The following is a 21,753-nucleotide window of genomic DNA, read 5'->3' as shown; positions in this document are numbered from 1 at the left end:
TGTGTGTGTGTGTGTGTGTGTGTGTGTGTGTGTGTGTGTGTGTGTGTGTGTGTGTGCGTCACTGCCCCCCCCGCCCCCGCAGTATAAACTGTAATGAAAGTGAGAGTCAGCAGCTCCATTTTGTGTGGAGTGAAAGCTAAAAGATTTCAGCAGTAAAAACACAGTGAGTGTCTAAAGCTCTAATACAGGGCGGTTATATTAATACAGTGAGTATAGATTTGAGGTTAAATATTGTGTTAAAATGTTATTCTCCTGGTACGCCAGCAGGTGGCGGCAGTGTTACATGGGGCGGTTATGGCACTGCGCTCTCGCGTGATTCCCTCGTGAGTGATGGTGTGTTATAGCAGGAGCGGTTCTAGCCCTTTTTTAGGTTGTCCCCAAGCCCCCTGTCTGTGATCTCAGCCACCTTAAAACTACACGGTATTTTTACTTTCAAAAATAAAAATTACGTTAAAATGCAGGACATTTTTTGATGGTAAAGCAAATTATGTATCCGTTTGATCCAAGGGCGATTTTTTTTACTTTGCTTTTACACGCGTGTGTTGTAGTGTTTCACACGTGCGTCTTCAGCTGTCTGCTTTATTAGAACAGAAAAGCACAGGTACGCGCAGCGTGCACGCGCAGTCAGAGCTGGAGGCGTTTATATATAACGTTAATCGGCGGAAAGACACAAAGACGGCAACCAAAAGCAGTGAAATGTCACTATTCTTATTACCAGAGTTGTAGTAAAAATTTTCGCGTGACCAAAGATGCTCCTCAGCTGTTAAAAAGAAAAGCACCTCTTAAAAAGAAGGTAGCCAAAAAGCCAAGGCTAGAACTGATGAGGAGGAATGTTTCTGCCTGGTCTGCAATGAGCCATACACCAATAGCAAGTCCAGGGAAGTATGGCTTAGACGTGTTCGCTGCCAAATGTGGGCACACAAAGATTGTACCCCTGGCAATCCAGGGCATACATTGCTCACAACTGTGATTCTCGTGACTCTGAATGAAAGCCTGTGCTTTGAAGTGTATTGTACATGTAGACCTTTTAAAGGTATAGTTCACCCAAAAATTAAAATTCTGTCATTATTTACTCGCCCTCATGTTGTTACGAACCTGTACAAATTTCTTTGTTCTAATGAACACAAAGGAAGATATTTTGAGAAATGTTTGTAACCAAACCGTTCGTGGACCCCATTCACTTCTATAGCAGGAAAAAAGAATACTATGGAAGTAAATGGGGTCCACGAACGGTTTCGTTACAAACATTTCTTAAAATATCTTCCAACTATCATAGGGGTGGTATTCACATTAAAACATATTTGCAGTTTCTATCTTAAAAAACTAAAAAGTTACACATTAACTTTTTAGATCCCAATTTATCACTGAAATCCTATTGAACCTCATACAACCAACCCCATATCTCGTGACAACCAACCCTGTCAGAGTGTGTTTGATGGTTAATTACTTCATGTCACAATACATTGTAAAAGTAAAAAGTATACACTTTTAAAGCAAAGACCCCAAGTTTTCATTTCATGTAGGAATTACTGCTGAAAGAATTTTTGAAGATGAGCAATTCATGCATGAGTAAAAAATGTTACAACCAACCCCGGTCTCCCCTACTGAAGCTTTAATGTACACAGGTTGTTTTATAACTTGATAGCGTGACTATTTCCTGTAAGTGAACTCTGTGCTGATTCAGGGTTTAATTTAACACACCGATGTTGGAGTGAAGTAAACGTGTGTCCTGCTGTAATCTGGAGAAGGAGACATGACCTCCAACATGAGTGTGTCTGGGAAACAGGACTTAAAGAAAGACGAGAGGTGACTTACTTTTACATTCACCAGTAATAAATACACACCGTCTCATGGGAACACATCTGTATCTCTAAACACTCACTAGTTAACACAGGAAGTCAACTTTAAGGTGTTTAATAGCAGTGAATATATCACTGATCTGATCTAAGAACAGTTTAGACAAATCATTCACTGAGAGAAGAGTAAAAAGGACGGTGTAATGTGGAGCATAAGAGCAGCAGAGCTTTGTGTCAGTGAACTCTACAGGCTTTAAGACCCAGCTGAGTCAGTTAGCTGTGATTGGGACTCCTGATATCAGTGTAATTCCTGACTTATGAGGCCTGTCTCCTGTTTGAATAAGTGTACAGACTGGATCTGAATTAAAAAGATGGAATTATTGGTGTTTAATGATGAACACATTGTTTAACAGTGCTGAGACAGCAGAGTATTAATTATTGCTGATATTTCTGTTCTAGAATGATGGAGGGAAAGAGATCAGACTCACCAGAACCCAGCTGTGTGTCCATGAAGAGTGACCGGTCAATGGATTTTCCACTTTTCCTCAGAGACAGAGACAGTTCTACTGATGTGAGGTCAGTATAGTGAGGTGTTTTACAGCAGTGTTCCACCTGATCAAACTCACTCGTCTCATTATGAAGCCCTTCATGAGCTTTATCAGGTGTTGAAGCAGTAAAACACTAAACTGTGCAGTGCTGCAGCTCTCGGACTGGCAGTGAGGAAAAGTGCTTTAAGAGTTCAGTTCAGTCTGCAGTCCCTGAGCTGGAGGGTCTGTGGTGCTACAGAAGAACATTTACACCTGGGACATTAATGACTATATAAAGATTTTATTCATTTATTCAAACATTTGTTTCTAAACATGTTGGTGTCAGTTAGGAAATCCTGAAATCAGTGTATTGTGTTAAGAGGATAGTGTTAAATATCTGTGTGTGTATTTATTAGTGTGTGATTTGTGCAGCTATGAATACATATAGTCCATATTACATGATGGGTTTTGTTTGTTCACAGACCACAAAAATCAAACATCAGCACAAATCAGCTGGACTCTATATTCAAGGTGTGTGTGTTGTTGTTAAAGTGTGAAATGTGTGTGTTGTTTTTAAAGTGTGTAATGTGTGTGTTGTGTTTAAAGTGTGTAATGTGTGTGTTGTGTGTAATGTGTGTGTTGTGATCCCTTGTCATGTCTTGATGTGCAGCAGCATTAAGGGTAATCTGTTGTATGAGTTTTAAATGTGATAATAAAAAGAGACTTTTATTCTTGTGATAAAATAAAAGTCTCTCTCACTGTGTAACATGATAATATTTATATCTGTTCCTGTGTGTTTCTAACCAGGAGCTGGAACACAAAGTCATCACTCTGATAAATAAAGAGATGGAGCGCTGAAGATCACACTGCACGTCCTGAAGAACATGAACCACACAGATCTCGCTAACACACTGCACAACAGTAAGAGCTCTGAGTCATGACTTTATTCCATCAGCTTCACTTTAGAGAGAGGAAATAGTTTTAGATATGAACACTTTTAGTTTTACATTTAATTTTAATATCATGTTGTATCTGTTCATGGTCCAGCTTCAATAATATTTAATACATCAGTCAGGAATTAATAGCAGCGTTTGTACAATTTTGCATTATAACTATTTATTACTAAACATTACTTTGTTTATTACTTTGTTTATTAGAGTCTGTAGGTTCTGTGTATCAGACAAAGTTGAAGTCCAAGCTGAGAGAGAAGTTTAAAAGAATTAATGAAGGAATCTCACAGCATGGAAGCTCAGCACTTCTGAATGAGATCTACACTGAGCTCTACATCACAGAGGGTTGGAGTGGAGACATCAATAATGAACATGAGGTGAGACAGATTGAGGCAGCATCCAGGAGACCAGCAACACAGGAGAAACCCATCAAATGTAATGATATCTTTAAAGACAAGTCCATCAGAACTGTGCTGACTAAAGGAGTTGCTGGAATTGGAAAAACAGTCTCTGTGCAGAAGTTCATCCTGGACTGGGCTGAAGGAGAAGTAAATCAGGACGTCACCTTCATGTTCCCACTTCCCTTTAGAGAGCTGAATCTGATGAAGCAGCAAAATCTCAGTCTGATGAAACTTCTTCATCACTTTTTCCCAGAAATAAGAAAACTAGAATCAATAGACTGTGATTCCTACAAAGTGGTGTTGATCTTTGATGGTCTGGATGAGTGTCGACTTCCTCTAAATTTCCAGAAGAATGAGAGAGTGTGTGATGTGACAGAGTCAGCCTCAGTGGATGTGCTGCTGACGAACCTCATCAAGGGGAATCTGCTTCCCTCTGCTCTCCTCTGGATAACCACAAGACCAGGAGCAGCCAATCAGATCCCTCCTGAGTGTGTAGACCAGGTAACAGAGGTACGAGGCTTCAGTGATCCTCAGAAAGAGGAGTACTTCAGGAAGAGGATCAGTGATCAGAGCCTGGCTGATAACATCATCACTCACCTGAAGTCTTCAAGAAGCCTCTACATCATGTGTCACATCCCAGTCTTCTGCTGGATCTCAGCCACTGTTCTAGAGAGAATGTTGGGTGAAGCAGAGGGTGGAGAGGTCCCCAAGACTCTGACTCAAATGTTTACACACTTCCTGATCTTTCAGATCAAACACAAGGACCAAAAGTACCATCAGAAACATGACCCTGATCCTCAGCAGACCAGAGAGAGTATCATGGCACTGGGAAAACTGGCTTTCCACCAGCTGGAGAAAGGAAACCTGATCTTCTATGAGGAAGACCTGAGAGAGTGTGGCATTGATGTCAGAGAAGTGTCAGTGTACTCAGGAGTGTGTACCCAGATCTTCAGAGAGGAGTTTGGGCTTCACCTGGGGAAGGTGTTCAGCTTCATACATCTGAGTGTTCAGGAGTTTCTGGCTGCTTTATACACATTTCTCTCCTTCATTAGCAGAAATGTAAAAGAACATCAAACCTCTGATCTGTCTGATCTTTTCAGGAAGTCAATCCTGTCTGATCTCCTCAGGAGTTCAGTGGACATGGCCTTACAAAGTAACAATGGACACTTGGACCTGTTCCTCCGCTTCCTTCTGGGTCTCTCACTGGAGACCAATCAAACTCTTTTACGGGGCTTAATGCCACAGACAGGAAGCAGATCTCACAGCAAACAGGAAACAGTGGAGTACATCAAGGAGAAGATCAGGGAGAATCCATCTCCAGAGAAATCCATCAATCTGTTCCACTGTCTGAATGAACTGAATGATGATTCTCTAGTGCAGGAAGTACAAACTTACCTAAAGAGAGAAGGTGACAGTCGTCTCAGAGGAACCAGTCTCTCTCCAGCTCAGTGGTCAGCTCTGGTGTTTGTGTTACTGACCTCAGAACAGGAGCTGGATGTGTTTGATTTGAGTAAATATGATCCATCACATGAAGGTCTTCTGAAGCTGCTGCCAGTGGTCAAAGCCTCCAGAAAAGCTGTGTGAGTATTTTTATTTATAACTGTATTACTGCATGGTTTATTATTTTAATGTAACACTGAACTGCACTGTTTGGATTAATGTGTGTTAATAGTTCCTCTAATCATCTTTACACAAACCTCTGGTACTTTTACAGAAGATTGTGTCACTTTTTACACTAACATGTTATATCTGAACTGAGGGCTGGGCCACATGGACAACATCTTATAACATCATATGAGGCATTTTATAGCCTTTATATATGAATCATGAAACATTAAGTGTTCTCTAAAATGTATGTAAAAATATCTCTACAAAATAACTGCATGCATTTAAGAACTAAAGACATTTCTGAACTAAACACCAGTGAAAGACTTTTTCTGTTCTGTTTATATTGAAAGTGACATTTAACAAAACTCTCACAGATGAGAAAAACATCAGACTGACAAAATGTGATCAATATGGATAGAAAATATAAAAAGTAAATATTAAAACACTCTAATGTCCTTCAATCTCTTTATGTTGAAGTTCCTCATCTTGTGTTGTGTGTGACAGTGTTGTGGGGAGATTCACTCTGTCATGGCTTTTTTACTCAATTGTTCTTTCTAATAAAAATAAAACATAAATGCTTTTTAAAACTTTAACCCAATACGAAGGACAAACAAAAGTCTCCTTCAGTCTGCACTACTGCTAAACTTTACCAAGGACTGAGCTCGTGGTCAATAAAACATCAACCATCATTTTGGACCTCGACACATTGGACAGACGAAGTGGGAAAATGTTCAGCTTTATCTCCTTATTATGTTAGAAACAAGCTAGGCAGCGAACTCAGATGTGTGATGAAGATTTTCTTTCTCTAACACTGACCTGTTTGTAGAGGATGGAGTTTAAATGTGACTTTTTATATGAAGACTTTTATTTTGATGGGGTTCTTTGTTCTTTGCTTATCAAGTGTACAAGCAGGTAAAAAGAGAGAGGATGAATAATGTGTCACAGGTGAGTGTAGTGTCGTGACCGCTGTTATTAAAAAGTCCTGTTTTGTTCTACTTGGAGCTCGACAAAGACACCAAACTGTTAATGATCACATTCTTGTTCTTGGGTCGTGATTGTTGTTAATCTGTTGTGGTTGAATTATAGACAGTTTTTTGTCTGGTTCACTGCATCAGAAGATGGTGGATGTGGTAAAAACAGACGGTGAACACAAAGACGGTCGCATGTGACGGTCGGTCAGGTTTATCACCGTTACTGTTGAAGAGACGTCAGGTTTCGTTCTTTGGAACCTTTCTGTGGATTTTGGAGACATTAAGCTGTGGACTGTGTTTGTATTTATAAGCAGCTGTAGTGAATCTATATTTTTGTTGTACAACATTAATAACAGACTGGTTTTGTTCTCTGTTCATCATTATGTACTGATAAAATATTACACATTGGTACACTACATTCTACCATGTCACTTATAGCCCCCTGAAGCCCACCTACACAAATCCTTTAGTGTAACACACAGTAGTGTTGTGTTAGATTTGTACCTACAAGGTGGGTTAGATTTCCTGCTATGTGTATAGTCAGTGTTTTAGATTGAACAAACGAATGTCTGAATGTTGATCCATCTAAAGCTAATACTTGTGTATATACAGTGTGACTCATTTAAAGGTAAGAAGTTTGACTTTGTTTATTTCTGATGCTGTGTGCAGTCGCGTTGATGTGACGTCACTCTGTAAACAGGGAAGGAGCTCAGATTTGAGAAGAAAACCCCACGTTCACTTCTCAGTTGTGGAGGCATGAAAGACATGATCCCATTTACTCTGTGGAGAAAGAAGGGTTCACTAAGTTGTGTTGAAATAGTAACAGTGACATCTGTAGTAAACAGTACAATGTTCTTTCTAATATCCTTTATTTACATTGTTTATGATCGATGAGAGATTTTTACACGTCTATATTTTATAAAAAATACAAATCATGATCAAGAATCGTTTATAAGGTTGAAAAATTTAACCTTTCTCTTTAGTTTGGATGTGTTTGGACATATGTGAACACACCACCTGTACTCAGGTACACACCAAACACCTGAACCAGTGTGTGTAAAATCAGAGGTCTGGAGGTGACAGATTTGTACGTGTACGAGCACAGAGAACAACACACACCAACTGTTTTAGTGTCTCTGTGAAATCCAACATATAACTGAGTGTAAAGTACGACTAGTATTGTCATGTTATTACCTGGTAGTGTACAGCTGTATAATTCTTTATGTTCTGTAATAAAATGCACTGTATCTGCAGTGTTGGGTGTAGAAACTTGAACACAGATCAGAGTGTAGTGTTTGTAGGCTGCTCGCTCTCACATGTGTGTGTTATGTACATGACCTAATGGTCTTATAATAAATTGTAGCTGAGAGATTGTGGAGTGCAGAAAGACGTCCCTGCTCCTGTAAATGTGCTGATGTGGTGTCCTGTCCTCTGATTTGTGTGTGTGACACAAACACACTGACATTTCTGTTACATCTTCAACTTTAGCTGGATCATGGCTGTGTTTGTGTGTTTGAGATCAGTGTTCTGATATTTCATCATTTCTCTTCCAGTCTGCGTCACTGTAATCTGACAGAGGAAAGCTGTAGAGTTCTGTCCTCAGTTCTCAGCTCAAACTCCTCCAGTCTGAGAGAACTGGACCTGAGTGTCAATAAACTGCAGGATTCAGGAGTGAAGCTGCTCTCTGATGGGCTGAAGGATCCACACTGTACACTGGAGATACTGAGGTATACACACACACACACACACACACACACACACACACACACACACACACACACGAGCACACACACACACACACACACACACACACACACACACACACACACACACACACACACACACACACACACAGAGTGTTTAAGCTGCTTTGTAAATGTATTTAGTGAAGGTGACTGATGGATAAACACTGAGAGTGAGATCCACATCCTGGGAGCAGCGACACTAAAAGCAGTTTGACTGAAGCTTCTTCTTATTAAAATTCACCTTAAGGAAGTCAGCATTTGTTGATGATAAATAAATATTTGAGATGATATTAAAATGATTGTGGATGTCACAGGTAACCAGTACAGTTCCTGTACAATAGGACTGATTTGGTTACTAACTGTAATGTATAAAGGGTTTTATGTGAAATACATAAAAGAGCATTACATTAATCTAATCTACTTGGAATGATTTAATGTAGAAAATGTTTTTCTGTTTCTTCTTTACATTAAAATGGACAAATTCTTTCAGTGTTCCTCAAATGATAAAATGTGACTTTAGAGATATTATTGATGTGAGGAACAAAGCTGAGGTCAGAGTCGACTATTACACCCAGATTTCTATCCTGTATCCCAGCTCATTGTGTTCAGGTGGACACTTTATTTCTCACCGATGGAAACACCTCATTTCTGTAACGAGGCGGAGTCGCAAGGATCCATTTGCAGCATTTATTTAAATAGGTAGAACAGACAGGCAGGGTCAAGCACGACAAACGCAATGTCAGAGAAAGGCAGATCGGAGTCGAAGAACAAGCAGGAGGTCGGGGCAGGCAGCAGAGAATCAGAGAAACAGGTAACAGAAACAGGATCAAAAACAATTGGAACAGACAATCGGGAAACGCTCGGAATGACTGCAGAAGCAAGTTGAGACTTCGCAATGAGGTCAAGTTCATTTCCTTATTTAAGCGCGTCAGCTGATGGGGAACAGCTGGCGCCGTGATTAGGCTGAGCGGTGTGTAGTGGGAAGTGTAGTCCGGGAGCGCTTAGTATTCCGGAGACGATTCTCTCCGTTGTGAGTCCAGAGATGAGGCAGGTGTGCTGATCATGACAGAGCCCCCTCCCTGCGAGCGGCTCCCAACGCGAGGACGCGTGCGACGTCGAGGTCTGCCACGAGACCGGGGAGCGGGCCTGTCCGGGTGTCGTAGGTGGAAGTCGGCGGTGAGTGAGGGGTCTAGGATGTCCCTTGCCTTGACCCAGGAGCGCTCTTCCGGGCCGTACCCCACCCCATCGGCTAGGTACTCCAGGCGGTCCGGTGGACTTGGTATGCCTCTCCCTCATCGACCAAGAGGGGTGCTGGTGGTTTAGTGGAGGAAGTGAACTTTTCCCTAAGTTGCAGAGAAGAACGCAGCAGTGTCCTGTGGAATATCAAACTTCATTTGACTTGCAAGTGTGAAGTCAGTCTGTCCCAACCTAAGTCTGAACAGAGTGAGTTTTTTAGATGTAATGCAGTTCTCCTTTTATACATGGAGCTATGTGTGTGTGTCTTCCACTGTGCATGACTTCCTCTAATCTTGTCTTTGCACAAGCAGTGCAACGGTCACTCCGTTAGTCTCTGTTATTTCCACACACCTGCAGCCTGCAACGTTCTTTTCTCTTCAACCTAGTGTGCAACTGGAAACAGTTCAGTTCTCTTATGTTACTTTTTTGCTGTTCCAAGTTTTTGGTGTGTGAGCGTATTGGTACAGAATGTTCAATGTTCATTTTTGTTATTCACAACATTTTCTATTACATTTCCACCCTTTTGAATCACAAAAATGGACATAAAAATTGTTAAGGAAAAAACATTACTGCAATTACTGATCTGTATAATACACATATATTAGACTTAATCATGCATACTTGTGCTAAAATTAAGCATTAGCTAGTGTTGTTCTCACACCACCTGGCGCCAGTTCTGTTCAGGTATCATCTATGTTGATGTCCGCGCTCCTTCTCTGTCACGTTGCCTGATATGCATGTTTCTGAGATGCAGACCTGGACCAACAGGGAGTTGTCAAAAGTATCATTTTGAGGTGTGATGGTGGTTGTTATAGTAGACTTTGGAAACACCTTACACGCGTAACATGACTCATTAGTATGTTGCCTGGCCGTCCATTCTGGCGAATTTCCAGAATCTGTTGGCATGTGGATGAGACGAAGCTGTGTTGCTCCAGTATCAAGAAGACTCTCATTTTCCCTTTATGGCCCCCAGCACACTCTTTCCCCGTACCCCTAGTCACTGAGATTAACCCAACTTCTTGAGTCAACGTGCTGGAGCTTCAGGGCAAATACGTTTCCGTATTCAATTACACACCTGTCTTGCCCTGGTGGTGCCGGAACCTTCCGTGTGTGGCTTTGATGGATCCAGGACTCTCGTCCATCAACCTTACACACTGATGGTGTGACCAGAAGGACTTTGAATGGTCTTCTCCACCTCATGGATGACCAGTTTTTCCACCGGAAGTCCTTGACCAGAATCCACTAACCAGGTTTCAGCTTACTCTTAAACATAGAAACTTTTGCTTAGAAACAACAGAGAGAGCACGGCATAGCTTTTCACAGAATCTAATCATAGCATCATCACACATCAATGCAGTACTGTTGGCAGGACCTAGGGGTGTTATTCCCGTGCTTGGGGCCTGCAAAAAAGAATTTCAAATGAGCTTAGATTAGATCATGCTCTGGTATGTGTTCTCATGTAATGTAACACTAATAGTAGTGCTTTGGGCCATGGCAATCTGGTGTCTTAACAGCATCTAACCAATTTGTTTTTATAGTGCCATTGCCACACCTGATGCACTCAGGGATTTCCCACCTACAGTAAATATGATTTCTGTAAACAGTGCCTTTGCTACTGCTGTGGAGTCTTGTTTTGCTGTGTGAAAACCTCTACCCATTTAGAGAATATGTCAACTATTATTAGGCAATACCTTTTGCCTTCTGATGGAGTAAGGTCAATAAAATCCATCTGTAGGTATTGGACAGGTGCTTGTGGCTGGAATGGGATGCCTGGATGCACCTCCAACCCCCTTCCCGCATGTTTCTTACAGATTAAACCAGGTCTTTATTATTTCACTGTACATCCCCCCTTTTGACACATGGTATTTCAACCTAGCATAAAAAGACAACAATCTTTTTGGTAAAACAGGTTTCCTGAGGGACCATACCAAACACCTTGTTTTTGGACACTTCCCACCTTCCTCCAGCGTTGTTTCTCCTCATGATCACTCATAACCTGTAATTCAGTGAGTTTTAGGATAGAAGAAAACAGTTTAATCATGATGTTTGTTTTGTTTCTACCCATGTAGTTTTGCCGCTGCCTTTGCCACTGCATCAGCTTTTCCATTACCTATGGAAATAGGATCGATAAAACATGTTTACATATTGAAATTGCATTTGAAAGTAGGATTGCATCCAAGAGGTCAGCTATCAGGCCATGGTGTGTGTTGGGTTTGCCCAAGAAAGTAAAAAAAAATGTCAAAATGTACCTGTACATTCCCTAAGTTGCAGAGAAGAATGCAGCAGAGTACTGTGGAATATCAAACTTCTTTATTTAATACACTTGCAAGTGTGAAGTCAGTCTGTCCCAACCTAAGTCTGAACAGAGTGAGTTATTTGGATGTAAGGCAGTTTTTTCACACACCTGCAGCCTGCAACATTCTTTTCTCTAGTGTGCAACCAGAAACAGTTCAGTTCTCCTTTGTTACTTTTTTGCTATTCCTAGTTTTTGGCGTGTGAGCGTATTGGTACAGAATGTTCAATGTTCATTTTTGTAATTCACATTTTCTATTACACAGGATGCAGGGCTGCCTTATTAAAGATGAAGGTTGTGCTGCTCTGGCTTCAGCTCTGAGGTCAAACTCCTCATCACACCTGAGAGAACTGAATCTGAACAGTAATAATCCAGGAGAATCAGGAGTGAAGCTGCTCTCTGATCTACTGAAGGATCCACACTGTAAACTGGAGACACTACAGTGAGTTACTGACTTACTGTCTCTTTACTGTATGATATTGTGTAATATTCACTGTGTGCTGTAAAATGTCACATCTAATGTGTGTATTTATGTTTCTGTTGTTCATAAGTAATGTGTTTAAATGTGTCTGTAATTCTGTCCTGTTGTGTTTTTCAGCATTAAGTATAACACACTCACCAGGTCTGGTGTATGACAGGAGTCTCTCCTCAGACCTTTTTTCCAGGATAAAGCAGTTATGGTGGTGAAGCGTTAGAACACGTCCCACATTTCCAGCAGTTTGGGAGCTGAATCATTCATATTCAGATGTAGAAGATCCATAACAATAACTGTGACTGATCACATCCTTTTATCCTCTCAGCTACAACTTCACACTTTAACATCTTTTACAATCCAAAGTCAAATCCTTCAGCATCTACACACAACACAGAGATATCATCACATCATCACACTGATTACACAAATACACATCCATGTGTTACAGATGTTTACACATTATTTTTACCTCTTTAATTGGATCTCAGATTAGTTTCTGTACAGATGTATTTTCCTTTAAAAGTCTCTTCTTTTCAAACCCTTATCACCAATTCCTTTAAACTTTCTGTATTTAGATCCATACACTTTGTCCCCTTTCTACATTATTCCAGTCTTAAAAAATAATAACTCATGATACTCAAACTTGTTTCTTTTTTTATCTGTTGGGTCATGTACATTTACTAAACTGACAAAAAGGAGAGCTAAAACCTCACTGTGTAGAGGCAAATTCTAGTGTTTCAGTGCTCTTATTTGTACCCCAGGTGTTTGTATGTGTACATGTGTGTGTGTGGCAAGAGTGTGTCTCCCTGGTTACTGAAGATGTCTCCCTTTTGAGTTTTTCCATCTTCAGTTCTTATCAAGCTCCTGCACACACACACACCCCTAGCATGTACAAATTTAACAGTTAGTATAAGGGCCTCTTGTTCTTTCTCCCTAATCTTTCACACAGAATTTACTGTAAAAACACATAATAATTATATATAAACACTCATAATATTTAAAATTTCCTCTACACCAGCCTCTAGACTGCTTTAAGGTGCTGTCAGGTAGTTTAAAAAAAGAAAAAGAAAAAAACAAAACTAATAAAAAACAGTGAAATGGAGGACAGCTTCACTGTCCTGACTGCTGCCACTGAATAATAAAATGATGTTACTGAATTCAAACAGTAAAGTAAATGAATGCCTTTGTCAAAAGCTTACAGCACCAGGTATTCCCAGGCAGTCACACATCCCAGTACTAACCAGGCCCGACTCTGCTTAGCTTCCGAGATGAGACGAGATCAAGCGTTCACAGGTTGGTTTGGCTGCAACAAAACAGTTAATCAGCTTAATCAGTTAGACATGTAATTTTCTATTAAATAATAACAGTCTGTAATTGATTTCATAGGATAGCCGGCCATGGTGTCAGCAGGCGCAGGTCTTGGATAGGGAGAAGGACGAGGGTTCCGGCTGGTGTAACCAGGCTGAATTGACTGACCTGGAGGTGAAGGATCTAGGGAGAGAGAAGAGTAACTAACTTAGTAGAGATAGAGGAACTGAAGCTTGAGATATTTTAGCAAGCCCAGCCAGGAAAAAAAGACAAGCTGAGATCATTAACAATTTAGCAGGCTTGAGGAGTCAAAGAACTCCACTTGTACACAAGCAATATTACAGCAGCAATAGCTTAGCAATAGTAACAGTATAGAATAACGAATAGGTAAGAGCCTTTTGCATAATATCATGTGACATAGAATAGACTCATAGAATGACTTATCAGTAAAAATTATATACAGTAGAAGATAGCAAAAGAGAAACTTACTCATTTTAGTTGAATGCAGGATTATCCTCAGGACGGACGTCTGTCGTAAAAGACTCTGAGGCAAATGGCAAATGTAATTTTGACGAGGAAATGGAGCCCTTTTTGTGCACATTTGTAATAACAAATGTAAACTTGTTATGAAAAATGGGAAAGACAGTGGTTCTCAGACCTTGGCCCATAGCGAAAACATGTTATGTAGAATGAAAAAAACAGGGGTTCACAGACCTAGGCCCTAAAGGTGAACTAAAGGAGAACTAAAGGTGTGGTGTTCATAAACTTGTTGTGCAGACTGAAGAAGGCCCAGGTGTTTAGTCTGAGGTCATGAAAAATAAGGGAGGAAAATCCATAAATGGGCATATGGGTGAAAGGTAATGGGAAATTAGGGCATATTGGGTCTGTGTATTTAGAAAACATAGGAGGTAATGCCGGTAAATAAGGTGATATGGCACCTGGGCTCTTAGGAGCGCCAGGGTATATATTGAGAAGATATCTGAAGTTTTTTGGCTCTTCGGGGGGCAAAGGTGTGTGGGCGCGGGCGCGTGCCCGTGTCCGCGGGTCAAGGTGGGTGTTTTTATTTTTGCAAGGACGTCGTGAGAGTTCTTGTTCTTCTTGATTGATTTTGCATGACATGCTCTTTTTGGGGGTTTTCATTTGTTACTTTTAATTTGGCAATTTCTCTTATAATTTGTTGGCTGATTGACCACAATAAAGAAGTCATTCTCATCCAGGTCTGAGGAGTTTTCTCAGTATTTTTGTAGTAATTATAGAGTTAACAGTTAAGTTTAACTAAAACAGTCTTTAGTAACCAAAAAGTCTAAGTGTGGAGATCACCCTGCGATGTGTCGACTTGGAGACCGGCTCTGAGTTCCGACATTACTCTGTGAAATCTAACCCTAGACTGGCTCTTAACTCTGTACATCTGTGTACCTTATGTCATGTTCAACCACAGGCTTGCTGTGGATCTGGAGTCTATCCCAGGAATACTGGACATGTGACAAGAATCCACTATGGATGAGATAATATCAATCATAATGAAGTGTATTATAGTAGATAAATAAACCTTGTTTTGGGGGGCGATGTTGAGCAGCCACTGGAGAAAGACGTGTGATTTGAGAGTCCTGCAGAGTTTATGGTAATTGTTAGTTTATATCGCAATTTAGATTATCTTTTTGATATATTTACCCCTAGGATATTTTGTTAAAGCCTTTTTACACCACTTGGACATATTATCATGGCTGGTAAGACATCTAAAACCCATGCCTCAGTGACCCAACAACTGAGGCCTGCTACACAGGAAGCGACCCTGGACCCTGGGGCTCCGTCTTCACCCTGCAGCTCATCCTCTCTCAGGGAAGTCGCCCAGGTAATTGATGCGGAGTCCCTGAAGTAAGAACTGCTAAGCTTGTTAAAGCAAGACATTGCTGAGATTTGAAAAATCAAACTTTGAGTGGCACTGGGTGATGATTTGTCCACAATTAGAGCTGGCCTAAAGTCAGTAAAAACACAGCTGGTGAATGATAAGGCCGCTTCAGATGCAGAGTTGGCTGCACTCAGAGGTACAGTGGTAGAAATGGGGGATTCTCTCTCCGTCAGTACTGATGATGTAGAGTTTGTTTTGCTGCAAAATAAGTGTGAGAACCTCAAATCTCAGTCGCGACGGAATAACATTAGGATAGTCGGGATTCCTGAGGATACCGTCATTAACACTACAGTTGTCTCTGCACTGCTGAAGGAAGCTTTTAAACTGGATGAAACACCGCTGTTAGACCGAGCACATAGCACCTCTCACCCGAAGCCCAAACACAGGGAGCAGCTGCGTACTGTTATTGCCAGGTTTCATCATTATATAGTGACTGTGAGAATGCCAGAGAGTCGACAGGATTCTGTGGGAGAAATAAAGATGTCCGTTTTCCCCGACCACACGGCCAAGGTGGCCCCGGATCGGGTTGCATTTAATGAGGTCAGGAGGCAACTGAGGAGACTGGAAGGGTTTTGTTATGGTATTTTCTTTCCGGCTCATCTGCGGATTACATATAAGGGTGTGGAAAAAGACTTTGTTTCTGCAGAAGATGCCAAGAAGTATATAAAAATGATGAACATTGGGTAGCGTTTTATATTGCAGTAATACGGTAATATCGGTGTGTTTACTTCCTGTTTATATAATAGGTTAATTAATAGAATTGGCTACTGTTCAGTATTAATACTCTGTGGGAGTTATCTATCTCTCTACTGCAGCTTAGTCTCAGGCTATTCTCTGAGTTGATGTCACAGTCCCGTGGCATCAATGGTTTTTCTCTCTTGTTTTTGTATAGTTGTCTCCCTTTTGGAGACTTTTTTTTCTTCTATTCCTTTTTTTTCCCTTTTTTGTGTATGTATTCATGGGTCTGTGTGTGTATTGGGGGTGGGGGTGGGGGATCCTGGCCATTTGGTACAATTCATGTGCACTTAAATGAGTACTGTTAAGTTGAATTCCAGTAATCCTGGTGTAGGCCCATCTGTTCGCTACATTAGCTGGAATATATGTGGCACGAGTAGCCCATCTAAACGTGGCAAAGTTTTTAGCCATTTGAAATGGCTTAATTTCGACATAGTGTTTTTGCAAGAAACTCATCTCAAATCTAAAGATCATTATAGGCTGCAGGCTTCATGGATAGGGCATGTATTTCATTCTAACTTTAACTCTAAATCAAGAAGAGTTGCTATTTTGGTCAGTAAAAATATTCAGTTTCTACCAACTGATGTTATTGCTGATAAAAAAGGCAGATACCTTATGGTTGTGGGCATGTTAATGCAAACAAAGGTGCTGCTGGTCTATGCACCTTGCTTTAATGATGTTCCTCTCCAACAGATTACTTAGTAACATTTAAATTCCTATTTGTTGATTTTTGGAGGTGATTTGAAATGTGTACTTGACCCAGTGCTAGATAGATCCAGTTCATGACCAATATCTCAGTCAGCTATGTCAAACTCCTTTTCTGACTTTATGAATCTGAATGGGTTGGTTGACCCTTTGAGAGTTCGTAATCCTTTTATTAAAACATTCTCCTTTTTCTCTCAGGTTCACCAGTCAATAGATTATTCCTTCATAGATAACATCATAATAATAGATAATATCAGATCACGCACCACTATTTCTGGATATTCAGCTGTCCACAAGGAGATCTACTCCCCCCTTTTGAGATTTAATAGATTTTTATTGTTGGGAGATACCAAATTTTGTGAATTTCTGGCCAATTCTATTGATGAGTTTCTCCTTTTTAATCGGAACAGACTTACATAATCATCTTAACTTTTGGAGTCACTGAAGGCTTTCCTTGGGGTCAGATTATTTTATACTCTTCTCATTACAATGAAAAACGTAAGGCCAAGAGTGTGCATCCAATCTCTCCCCAGAACTGTTTAAGAAACGACAGAATTTAAGAAAACGACAGAAAAAACGACAGAATTTAAGACAGAATTTGATCTCATCTCCACTAAGGAAGCGATTGTTATTGCAGACACGCGGCACTTACTATGAACATGGGGATAAAGCGAATCGACTATTGGCTCACCAATTCAAACGTCAATCTGCCTCATGTTTGATACCTAAAATTAATAATAATGTCAATGTAATTGTTACAGACCCGGTAGAAATTAATGCCACTTTCAAATCGTTTTATACCTCTTTGTATAAATCTGAATTTCTGGCTGCTATTATGAATCAGTTTTTGGACAGCCTTGAAAACCCTACCATTGATTCTGACCATGTACAAGAACTAGATGCCCCACTCTCCCTAGAAGAAATAAATTTCTCTATTAAAACGATGCAGTCCAATAAAGCCCCGGGACCCTATTGACTTCTTCAAAAAAATGTTAAGAAATTAGCACCTCTACTTTTGTCAGTGTTTAATGAATCCTTGGAAAATGGTTTGCTCCCAACTACTATGACCCAAGCTTCGATGGCTCTTCTTTTGAAGAGTGAAAAGATCCAACTTTGTGTGGATGCTATAGGCCTCTATCTTTGTTAAATGTTGATGTAAATATTCTGGCAAAAACTATAGCTCTGCGCTTAGAGAGAATGTTGCCAAGCATTACTGAGTCACCTCAGACTTGCTCATTGGGGATAAATGCGAGGCCGGTGGGGGGAGCAAGGCACACGGCGAGGCCGGTGGGGGGAGCAAGGCACACGGCGAGGTAGGTGGGGGGAGCAAGGCACACGGCGGGCACAGCCAGCGAGGGCCGAGCGACGTCCACAGCCGAGCAGAGGGGCGAACGACGTCCACAGCCGAGCAGAAGGGCCGAGCGACGTCCACAGCCGAGCAGAAGGGCCACACGACTTCCATAGCCGAGCTGAAGGGCCGAGCGACATCCACAGCCGAGCTGGAGGGCCGCACATAACCCCCGACGCACCGCTGCCAGATCCACGTCCCGATGACCAGAATATGAAGGGTGGGAGGGTGGGAAAAGTCCTTCGCCCTGGGCCTGAAGCACCCCCCGCGGAAGAAGTGAAGCGACGCCCTCCTCGGAATGAAACCGAAAGTGGAGCGACGTCCTTCACCGAAAAAATGCGGGGCGATGCCGCAGGGCACCAAAAAATAAAAAAAGTGCAAAAACGGTATGGTGACATCCTCCGCGAAGGAAGTGAGGCGACGACCGCTTCGGACGGAACCGAAACCGTTCTGCCGGAACAGTCCAGGGGAAGAAGAAAAAAAAACGGTCCGAGCTGGAAGCTATCCTGCTGTGTCTCAGTTCTTAGGCGGAATCATTCTGTCACATCCGAAGACAGGGAGGGGCAGACGAAGGCGGGGCAGACACGTGACGAAGAAGATAAACAAAAACAGCACGTGGCCAAAAGTCCGGGTCGAGTCCTGACAATATTATTCATACAGTACTTTCCAAGACGGTACCTGAGATTATGATTACAATGGATGCTGAAAAAGCATTTGATAGGGTAGAGTGGGAGTATTTATTTGCTGTACTAAAAAAATTGGTTTTGGTAATAAATTTATTAGTTGGGTGAAATTACTTTATACATCACCTCAAGCCAGCATTCAAACAAACAATGTGCGCTCAGAGTATTTCCCATTAAAACGTGGGACACGTCAGGGCTGCCCTCTCTCTCCATCTTTATTTGCCTTGGCCATTGAACCATTGGCCATTTCATTACGATCCTCTATTTCAATTCAATTCAATTCAAGTTTATTTGTATAGCACTTATTACAATGGGCTTCGTCTCAAAGCAGCTTTACAGAACATAAACATAGAACAGAAGTTCTTCATTTAAAGTCACTAGGAACGGCATCGAACACAGACTATCATTGTATAGCCCAGTCATGTTCTTCCTCATCCTCTATACCTGCTCTTATATACTCTTCTCTTCCAATTAAAACTTTTTTATATGTTAAAAATTCTGTTGTGTTTAATATTCTAAAAATCTGGTATCAATTTAGGAAAGGTTTCAAGTTTGTAACTGCTTCTCCTTTAGGTCCGTTATGTAGCAATCAGCTTTTTCCCCCTTCTTGTCTGGATTCGTTTTTGTCAGTGTGGTATAGCAAAGGTATACACCTTTGTCTTGACTTATACTCAGAGGACATAGTTAACAGTTTTGCTAATTTGTCGTCAGTGTATGGGCTACCTGACAGCCACCTCTTTAGATATTTTCAAGTTAGTCATTTTGTTCAAAAATGTTTTCCTGGCTCTCCCTCAGCGCCACCTCTTCAATTCAATTCAATTCAATTCAATTCAAGTTTATTTGTATAGCGCTTTTTACAATAGACATTGTCTCAAAGCAGCTTTACAGAACATAAACACAGAGCAGAAGGTAAACATGATTAATGATAAAGGAAATAACGAATAATAAAAGAAATAAGAATTAACAGAATAAAAATTCTAGATTATTATTAGATGTATATAGTTCACAGTGTGTATGTATTTATTCCCCTATGAGCAAGTCTGAGGTGACTCAGGCAGCAGTGGCAAGGAAAAACTCCCTTAAATTGGTAAAGGAAGAAACCTTGAGAGGAACCGGACTCAAGGGGGAACCCATCCTCATATGGGTGACACTGGGGTGTGATTGTAATATACAGTCAGTTAAATGTTGTATTGGTGTAAGGTTCAAGGACTTCTGAGCTCCTGAGTACCACAGAGTCTAACTGGAGATGTCTCAGGATTCTTAGAGTCGGCCTCGGCTCAGTGGACGTCCAAAGGCTTCGTCCCACAGAGGACGTTGGGAGCTGGTACAGTGTCTGGATGCCTCGGGATGGGTACAAAGAGAGAAGCAGTGGAAAGGGATTAACATATCTGCTGTTCATAAAAATGTGCTGGTCTGATGTACTGGTGCATGATATTATGGGATGTATTATGTGTACGCCTGACTAAAGAGATGAGTTTTTAATCTACATTTAAACTGGGAAAGTGTGTCTGCGCCCCGAACACTATCAGGAAGACTATTCCAAAGTTTGGGAGCTAAATACGAAAACGCTCTACCACCTTTAGTAGACTTAGATATTCTGGGAACTACCAAAAGTCCTGAGTTTTGTGATCTCAGAGAGCGTGAAGGATTGTAACGTGTTAGAAGGCTAGTTAGATACATGGGAGCTAAACCATTAAGAGCCTTGTACGTAAGTAGCAGCAGTTTGTAGTCAATTCTATACTTAACAGGTAGCCAGTGTAGAGATGATAAAATTGGGGTTAAAGGTCATACTTTATTGTCCTAGTGAGAACTCTGGCAGCTGCATTTTGGACTAACTGTAACCTACTTATTAATGATGCAGGACAACCACCTAGTAATGCATTACAATAGTCCAGTCTAGAGGTCATGAAGGCATGAACTAGCTTCTCAGCATCAGATACAGACAGGATGGTTCTCAGCTTGGCAATATTTCTAAGGTGGAAGAAGGCTGTTTTGGTAGTATGGGTGATGTGATTTTTAAAAGACAAGTTACTGTCTAATATAACACCAGGTCTTTCACTGTCGAGCTACTAGTAATAGTACATCCCTCTAAATGGGAGTTAAGTTGTGTGAGTTTCTGTGCACTGGTTTTTGGACCTATGAGTAGTATTTCTGTCTTATCGGAGTTTAACAATAGAAAGTTGCAGCTCATCCAGTCTTTTATCTCTCTAAGGCACTGAGTTAATTTGGACACTGTGGCTATTTCATCTGGTTTTGATGAGATATATAACTGTGTGTCATCAGCATAACAATGGAAACTAATCCCATGTCTTCTAATAATGTTCCCTAATGGAAGCATGTATATAGAGAAAAGCAGAGGTCCTAGAACTGATCCTTGAGGGACCCCATAATTAACTGGTAGTAAACTGGAGGATTCACCATTTAATTCTACAAAATGGTATCGGTCAGACAGGTAGGATCTAAACCAGCTTAAAGCCTGACCATGAATACCTGTGTAATATTGTAAGCGATCTAGAAGAATGTTGTGATCTATATATCAATACTGGGAAGGTTTGTGTATGTATAAATCACAAGGAAAAGGTGCTGTTTCTGAGATCTATAAACATAATCTGGATTTCTGTGACCAAACTACCTCCAAAACTACCTCCAAAAGGCTGCTTGGGAGGGAGAACTGGGAAGTCAGCTTGGGGATGGTTGGTGGGATAGTGTTGTAAATGGCTTTGGTAATGTCTCGTGTGCTCATCTCACACTTATCCAGTTTAAGGTCATTTATAGGGTGCATTTTTCTAAATATAGATTGTCTCAAATTTACCGAGATGTCGAGGACAGATGTGACAGATGCTCCAATTCACAATGTTACCTAAGTCACGTTTTTTTTTCTGTCCACAACTATATAATTATTGGTCAGGTTATTTCAGTACAATGTCCACTATTCTGGGAGTACATTTGCAACCCTGCCCATTGAATTCTATATTTGGACTTCCAATGAAGCATCTCAGTTAAACTGTATGCAAAAAGAAGTTATTAGCTTTACATCATTGTTGGCCAGACGTCGCCTTCTTA

At 40.9% G+C, this 21,753-nt stretch overlaps 2 pseudogenes; one reads left to right on the top strand and one right to left on the bottom strand.

Moving 5' to 3' along the window:
- The first annotated feature begins 1,753 nt into the window (after positions 1-1,753).
- LOC125141230 lies at positions 1,754-13,104 on the top strand (annotated as a pseudogene).
- A 90-nt stretch (positions 13,105-13,194) lies between these two features.
- LOC125141314 lies at positions 13,195-13,313 on the bottom strand (annotated as a pseudogene).
- Between the last annotated feature and the right edge of the window lie 8,440 nt (positions 13,314-21,753).

Source organism: Tachysurus fulvidraco, chromosome 5 (genome assembly GCF_022655615.1).
Source record: "Tachysurus fulvidraco isolate hzauxx_2018 chromosome 5, HZAU_PFXX_2.0, whole genome shotgun sequence".
Taxonomy (NCBI): Eukaryota; Metazoa; Chordata; class Actinopteri; order Siluriformes; family Bagridae; genus Tachysurus; species Tachysurus fulvidraco.
This window is presented reverse-complemented; position numbering and strand designations above follow the sequence as displayed.